This window comes from Palaemon carinicauda, chromosome 18 (assembly GCF_036898095.1).
Source record: "Palaemon carinicauda isolate YSFRI2023 chromosome 18, ASM3689809v2, whole genome shotgun sequence".
Taxonomy (NCBI): Eukaryota; Metazoa; Arthropoda; class Malacostraca; order Decapoda; family Palaemonidae; genus Palaemon; species Palaemon carinicauda.
Window position 1 is genome coordinate 45910190 of NC_090742.1, and position 7500 is coordinate 45917689.

The window sequence follows — 7500 nt, forward strand, 5'->3', positions numbered from 1 at the left end:
GCTGAAACTAAATAAACAAGAGAATATGTTTTAGAAATAATTGTAAACTTTGTTGTAAAATAAACGAGTCTTTATACCAAACACCTTAACGAGGAAGAATGGCTATTGACCAAAAAAAATGAAATATTCTTTAGAAATGTAAACTTTGTTGTAAAATAAACGAGTCTTTATACCGAACAACTTAATTAGAAGGAATGGGTTATTAATCAAGAGTATATTTAACCGAACAAGTTGTTATCCGCAAATCCTTTATGCCAAATTAATCATTAGGTAAAAGAACGGCTATTAACACAAAAGTTCCTTTAGACTTAAGTGCTAATAGACCAAAGGGTTTTTGGAGTAAAGTGCCTTTAGACCAAAGTGCTTTTAGATCAAAGTGTCTTTAGACCAAAGTGCTTTTAGACGAAAGTGTTTTAGGCGAAAGAGCTTTAGACGAAAAGGTCGCATCCCATATATATATATATATATATATATATATATATATATATATATATATATATATATATATATATATATATATGTATATAACGGATTTTGAGCGAAGCGAAAAATCTATTTTTGGGTGAGATGGCCATGTCATCCTGATGGAAGTTCCTATAGGGTAGCTTCCTAGGGTATATTACAACTACGGCGATATTCCCAGAGAATTTACCTTAAGGTACCAGAATTCTAACTCCTGGAGCGAGTATCCCTCGTGAAAGGGATATCGCGACATATCAGAGGACGTATTCTAGACACGCCACATGGCAATCTACATCCTGGACAGAGATTTCGTCTCCTAGGAGGTGATTGGCGAGATACGAATTAGGGAAAGAAAAAGGGGGAGCCGCTCCCAAGGCTTCCCTATCCTCCGATTCGTATGCGTGCCTGGCGCCAATCCTGGCGCCATCTGTATTCCTTGTAGCGTACACGAGGTGCTCCAGATACTGTATGTAGGGAGGGGTCCTACAGCCCTTTCTTAGAAAGGCAAGGGCGGGTCCATCAGGACAACATGGCCATCTCACCCAAAAATAGATTTTTCGCTTCGCTCAAAATCCGTTTTTTGGGCTCAAGCCATGTCGTCCTGATGGAAGTGTACCAGAGCATTACTGTATCTGTGGATTCTCAGAACGTTCCGTACTTCCCGGAGGTAATTTTTTCCCGGTCGACTAGACCTAGAGACCTAAGATGTTACCGTTATACATCTTTTCAACTAACTATAAACTATGTTGGAGCTTCCTGCCCCCTACAGGGAAGAGTCCTACTAGATTCTGGAAAAGTCTCGAAGAGTACATAGACCTATGTATGAATACCAGGCAAGCTAATATAGTGGTCTCGCCCTATATTAAGTAAAGCATAGTTTGTAAAGAACCACTGCGTCAATATGAAATATCGACCAGTTCTCCGCACAATACTTTTATTGGACAAAGGTTTTATATCCGCATAAGAGGAAAACCAATGCAACATAGCTTGCATAAAGGAACAATTCTATTAAAATTATCCCAGATAAGGTACATAGAATGAATGCTCAATTATACCAATAAATTGACACAGGTGAAGGAGACGCAAGGTTCTCAAGAACCAGATTATTGACAGGCAATAAATAGACAGGTTAACCACAATTTTATATATATATATATATATATATATATATATATATATATATATATATATATATATATATATATATATATATATAAGAAGAGGATAACCCAAAACTTTAAGCATAAGTATGATAGTAAACAGAGCTTGTTTGTCTGAAAGAAAAAACATTAGATGCCACTTTTAAGATACCGAGGTATCAGTCATAAAAGCCTGTATTACAAATCAATGACATTAGCGTTAGAAACGCTCGGCACACAGGTCTGCACTTATGCTAGGTTCACCTTCGGAAATGGAACAGTCTGCATGGGCAACACAGTGCCCTCACTTAGTTTGTAGTACAGTATGTAACTACACACTCACCCTGGAATTAATCGTCCCAATTAAGACCACTGTTCCTCGCAAAGTTAAACAGTAGGGATAACACCGCGACCCACTGCTACCACAGATCTCTTTTAGTTCCTCTACTTGCTTCGCATAGTGGCGAAAGAACACTCTGGAAGACTTCCAGCCAGTGTATGAACAGAGATGTTCAAAATCCATACAATTAAAGAAATTTAAGGATGAGGCAACTTTCCTCGGATCGTGACCTGCGGGTGTATTGTCAGGATCCGCTCTGCGAATAAAATTCAGAGATATATTTGAGCCTGATGTTTCTCCCCTGAATAGTTGACCACCCTTGAAGTCTGAAGATCTATGAAGATAGACCTTTAGGCATTCTACTGGACATAGAGATGCATCTTCTTTCAGAGGGCAGATTCTCCAGGGACCCCACCTGTTGGTGGGTAACTCATTCTTGGCGAGAAACGTAGGATCCGGAAACAGGTTCAGTTCTCCCCCATCCAGGAACTGAACACGACCTGCCTCTCTCGAGAGGCTACAATCTCACTAACCCTGGCCCCGGACGCGAGTGCAAAATAGGAAAATAACTTTTTGTGTCAAATCCTTTAACGCACACTCTTCATTGCTCAACAGAGAGGCGAAATGAAGAACTTGTCTAAAGACCATAAAATGGGCTTTGGAGGTGCTGAAGGTCTGAGCCTAGCACAGGCTTTCGGGACTTTATTAAAGATCTCGTTACCTAGGTCGACCTGGAAGGCATATAGAATGGGTCTTGTCAAAGCAGACTTACACGCTGAAATCGTGTTCGCTGCCAATCCTTGACCATGGAGGTGGAGAAGAAAGATAAGCAGAAGTCTGTCAAGATCTCCTGCGGATTCTTCGCCTTGACAAAAGGCCACCCATTTTCTCCAAGATGACTCATATTGCCTTCTAGTAGATTTGCACTTATATTCCTCAAGGAAGTCTATACTGGCTTTCGAAATCCCGAAACGCTTTCTCACCGCTAGGGAGAGAAAATCATGAGCTGCAGGGTCCGGGTTTTCTGTAATGAAGCGCAGACAGTTGACTTCTGGACTCGCTGGGTCAGAACTGGATCTGGTAGTGGTACAAACTTCAGCTACAGTTCCAACGCCAGGAGGAACCACACGCTGATCGGCCACTTGTGGGCCACTATTGCCGATACCCCTTGAAGGATCTCAGTTTGTTGAGGACCCTCAACAGAAGGTTGTGAGGAGGGAACAGATAAATCTTGGACCATCTGTTCCAGTCGAGGGACATCGCGTCCACTGCTTCCGCTAAGGGGTCCTCGTACAGGGCACGTACGGGGGCAACTTCTTGTTGTCTTTCGTCGCAAAGAGGTCTATCTGCAGTTCTGGGACTGATTCAGAATGAAGGAGAATGATCCTGCGTCTAAGGACCATTCTGACTCTATCGGTGTGAACCTGGATAGAGCGTCCGCTGTCACATTGCGGACTCCTTGAAGGTGAACTGCCGACAGGTACCACTTCTTCTTTTCCACCAATCGGAAGACGGCCAACATCACCTGGTTGAGAGGTGGTGACCTCGATCCTTGTCGATTCAAGTATCTCACAACTACCTCGCTGTCTATCACCAACCGTATGTAGATCGAGTGACGCGGGAAGACTTTCTTTAAGGTAAGGAGCACTGCCCTAGCTTCTAGAAAGTTTTATGTGAAAGGTCTTGAATAGCTTGGACCAAGTCCCCTGGACTTTTTTCCGATGAGAGTGACCTCCCCATCCCTCCTTCGAGGCGTCTGAGTGAATAGTCAACGAGGGGGGAGGTGGCTAAAGAAGAACCGACTTCTTTAGATGTCTGGCTTGGGACCAAGGCCTGAGACGAGTACTTAGCCGAAGCGGCTGGTCTTCTCAGATCTCTTCGCGCGTTTGATGCATAACTTCTCCAAACTCCGATTGCATCCTTTAGCTGTGCTCTTAGCACTGGGTCTGTCACCGAAGCAAACTGGAGAGAGCGCAGTACCCTCTCCTGCTCGCGTCTTGATATCCTTTCGGAATCTAGAAGTCTCTTGACAGAACCCGCTATCTCCTTCCTTTTCTTCGCCGGGGTGGAGAAACGGTGTGACAAAAGGTCCCAGTGGATTCCCAGCCACTGGAACTTTTGAGATGGAGAAAGTCGAGACTTTTTCTGTTGATCTTGAAGCCTAGGTACTATAGGAACTGGATCACTTGACTGGAAGCTTGCAAGCATTCTGTCTCGGATGCTGCCCACACCAACCAGTCGTCCAGGTAGGCTACTACCTGAATTCCCTTTAGGCGTAATTGTTTGAGAGCTACGCTCGCAAGCTTCGTAAAATTCCTTGGGGCTATGTTTAGCCCGAAGGCGTATAGTCTTCGTTGTAGCCTGAACCCTAGGTAGGGGGAGAGTCGATGGCTAATTGGAATGTGTCAATAGGCGTCTGACAGGTCTATAGAGACGGAATATGCCCTCTTGGGCAGTAAGGTCCTTATGTGTTGCAGTGTTAGCATTTTAAATTTGCAATTCACTATGAACTTGTTGAGTGGTGACAAGTCCAGAATGACTCCCTTAGAAATTGATGGGCTTCACCCTTCGGATCACCTTTTTTCTCCAACAGTTCTTGAACGTACTCCTCCATAACGGGGGTGGAGTGTTGGAAAAACCGAAGGTACGGGGGTGGAGTGCTGTACCAGCTCCCGCCCAGTCCATTCTTGAGTAGGCTGTGGGCCCAGGGATCGAAGGTCCACCGATCCCAAAATTTCAGAAGTCTCCCTCCTACCGGTATCACCTCACTTGGACTGCCGTCCTGAGGTCTTGCCTCCCTGAACACGACCACCCCTGAATCCCCTTCCCCTTGAGGGGCGTCTAGACGAGCCTCTGGCTGCTCCTCTAGGCTTTGCTCGAAAGGAAGTAGACTGCCCTTCGAACGCTGGGGTGAATGCCGTGGACTGTGTCGACACGGCCTGGGGTACCCACTGAAAAGTGGTCGGGGTTTGTGCCACGATCTGGGGCACTGGTGGCAATGGCAATTGCAGTTGCTGTTGCTGTCTAAGAGGCTTGGCTGGCCGATACGGTAGCCTAGTCCTCATAGTCTTCCTCTTTGGTTGAGGACCCTCATCCGGGGAAGACTTTCTTTTGATAGCCAGGCCCCACTTCTGGAGAAGGTTTCTATTCTCCAAGGCGGCCTTATTAACAACTTCTTTGACCAAGTCGGTAGGGAAAAGGTCTTTTCCCCAAATGTTGGAGGAGATTAGTTTCTTTGGCTCGTGCCTCACCGTAGCCGAGGTAAACACGAACTCCCTACAAGCTCTCCTTGCCTTGACGAAGCCATAAAGGTCCTTCGTCACTGTGGCCAGATGAGACTTGGCCACTACCATGAACATTTCATGGACCTTGGGGTCACTTGCCATCGTCTCGAGAGTAGTCTGAAGAGACATTGAGGCAGTCAGTCTTTCTTTTGTATCGAACTCTCTTCGCAAAAGAAAGTCTGACAGCTTAGGGAGGTCCTTGCCGAACTGACGTCTGGCAATATCAGCCTCCAACTTTCCAACTGAGAACGTAAGATGGACTTCCTTCCAGTCTTGTGGTCCATAGGCAGGGCCAGCGACAAGGGTTTACACTCCTCTAGGGAGGGGCAAGACTTGCCGGCCTCGACTGCTTTTAGTACAGCCAGAAACCCTTTCTGTAAAAAGGGGAAGGCTCTAGTAGGCGAGGACACAAAGGAAGGGAGCTTCCTATTCAATGCGGCTACCTTTGAGTTAGAGAAGCTCTCTCTTTCATCGAGGATGAAAGTAGAGCTTGAGCCTTAGCATGGTCCATCACTATGACCTCCTTCGGCTCTGTCTCCTCCTTTGAAGCTGGTTCCTTCCTCAGCCGGACATAACAGTCCGGATATGATGCTTTGCTGGGCCAGAATTCCACCTCCTCCAGGGGAACTGAGCCCAGCTTATCCGAGATGACGATCTTTCCAGTCGTCATCGGCATGTGCTCAGCATACCTCCATGGGTTAGCATCTGAGCACAAGGGAAGGTCTTTCACATTGAGCTTTATCTGGGGCCCATGTGATTCTGCAAGGCACTGCATTCGCAGTTCCATTGCAGCCGCCTTCTCCTGATTCTCCTTCTGCATTTGTTGGATCATTCCAACAATAGAAGAGAGGGCCTGTCCCAGTTCTACTGGGAGACCGGCCAATGTAGAGGGAATAGGCTCTGGAATCTGAACCGGAGTAGCCGACACCTCGTCGACGTCTACCTCTACAACGTCTGGGGCTTGAACTTCATCCTGGGCTTCTGCCAGGAGGTCTTCCTCCAGACACCCGTCCACATCAGACATCCTGTCATCTAACTGGATGTCTTGCATTGCGACCGCGACTTCAGCATCCACCTGGATCTGAACTTAGGGGATCTCCTCTTGAGGCTGGGGAATCACTGCATCAGCTGATGCCTTAGGGAAAAGATACGCCCTCATCTTCTCACTTGGAAGATAAGGGCCAGAAGTGTTCTTTTGGAAGCCCCTTACCCAGGTACGAAGCTTCTTCCTAGCTATATCCCTTGATTCCTCTGTCCTAGGGGAATTAAAGGTCTCAGTAATCAGGTTAGTGCACACAGTACATACCTGAGGGTCCCAATACCGGAGATCATCCTTGGAGACAGCGTATGCTGCGTGTCTCCTACAAAACTCATGTCCGCAGAGGTTCTTGCGTTTGACGTTGCAGAAAGCACTTCCCCACTTCGGAGTGTCCTTCTTTAAAGAGAAGAAATTTCCATGAGTATCAAGTGAACTATGTATCACTGGATATGCATAGTATAGCATAACAAATCAGAAAGGAAAGACACACACTTGTGTTTCCCTCACAACCCATTGTTGCAGCCTTCCAGATAATAAAATCAAATGGTTAATATCTTCTAGAGTAACCAATGCAAGGTTTCCAGAGGAAACAGGTGGAGCTCACACCTAAGCAATGATTTTAAAAACCTGGATAATAGACAGGAAAGAACTCACTTTCCTATCTGTAGGGCAACAGCAAAGGGATGTGCGAGAAAACACAATAGTGTTAGAACACACAGTGCTGTACCAAAACCTTTACCATAGTTTTCTTCTTACTGTATATGTTATACTGAAGAATACTAGTACAGTATAGGGGGATGCGTGCCGGCCGGCAACACACCATAACTAGCTTTAAAGTATAATACTTAACAGCTATAAGGCGGCAGCACTCTGGTTCAAATGCATGTGCCTGTCGGCAGCAACTGCCGGCCGGTAACAGCCAATGTTGGCCGGCAATGGCTGCCGGCCAGCAACTACACAAGGTAGTACCCAGCTGCCGGCCACACTCTTGGTGACCGGCAGACAAGGGCTGACATAAGCCGGCCGGCAAAGGTACAAGACCGATGCCAGCCGGCAGCAAAAGAACCAGAGGACTACACCTGCCCGGCTGCCGGCCTCATAGGCCGGCAGCCGGGTCAGGTATAGCACTAGAAGAAAAATAGAATGGATGCCGGGATAAGAGTGTACACAACCTCCAAGCCCGGCAACCGAAAGAGTGCATATAAGGAAGGGGAGAAACTAATTCAGGCTTCCTGA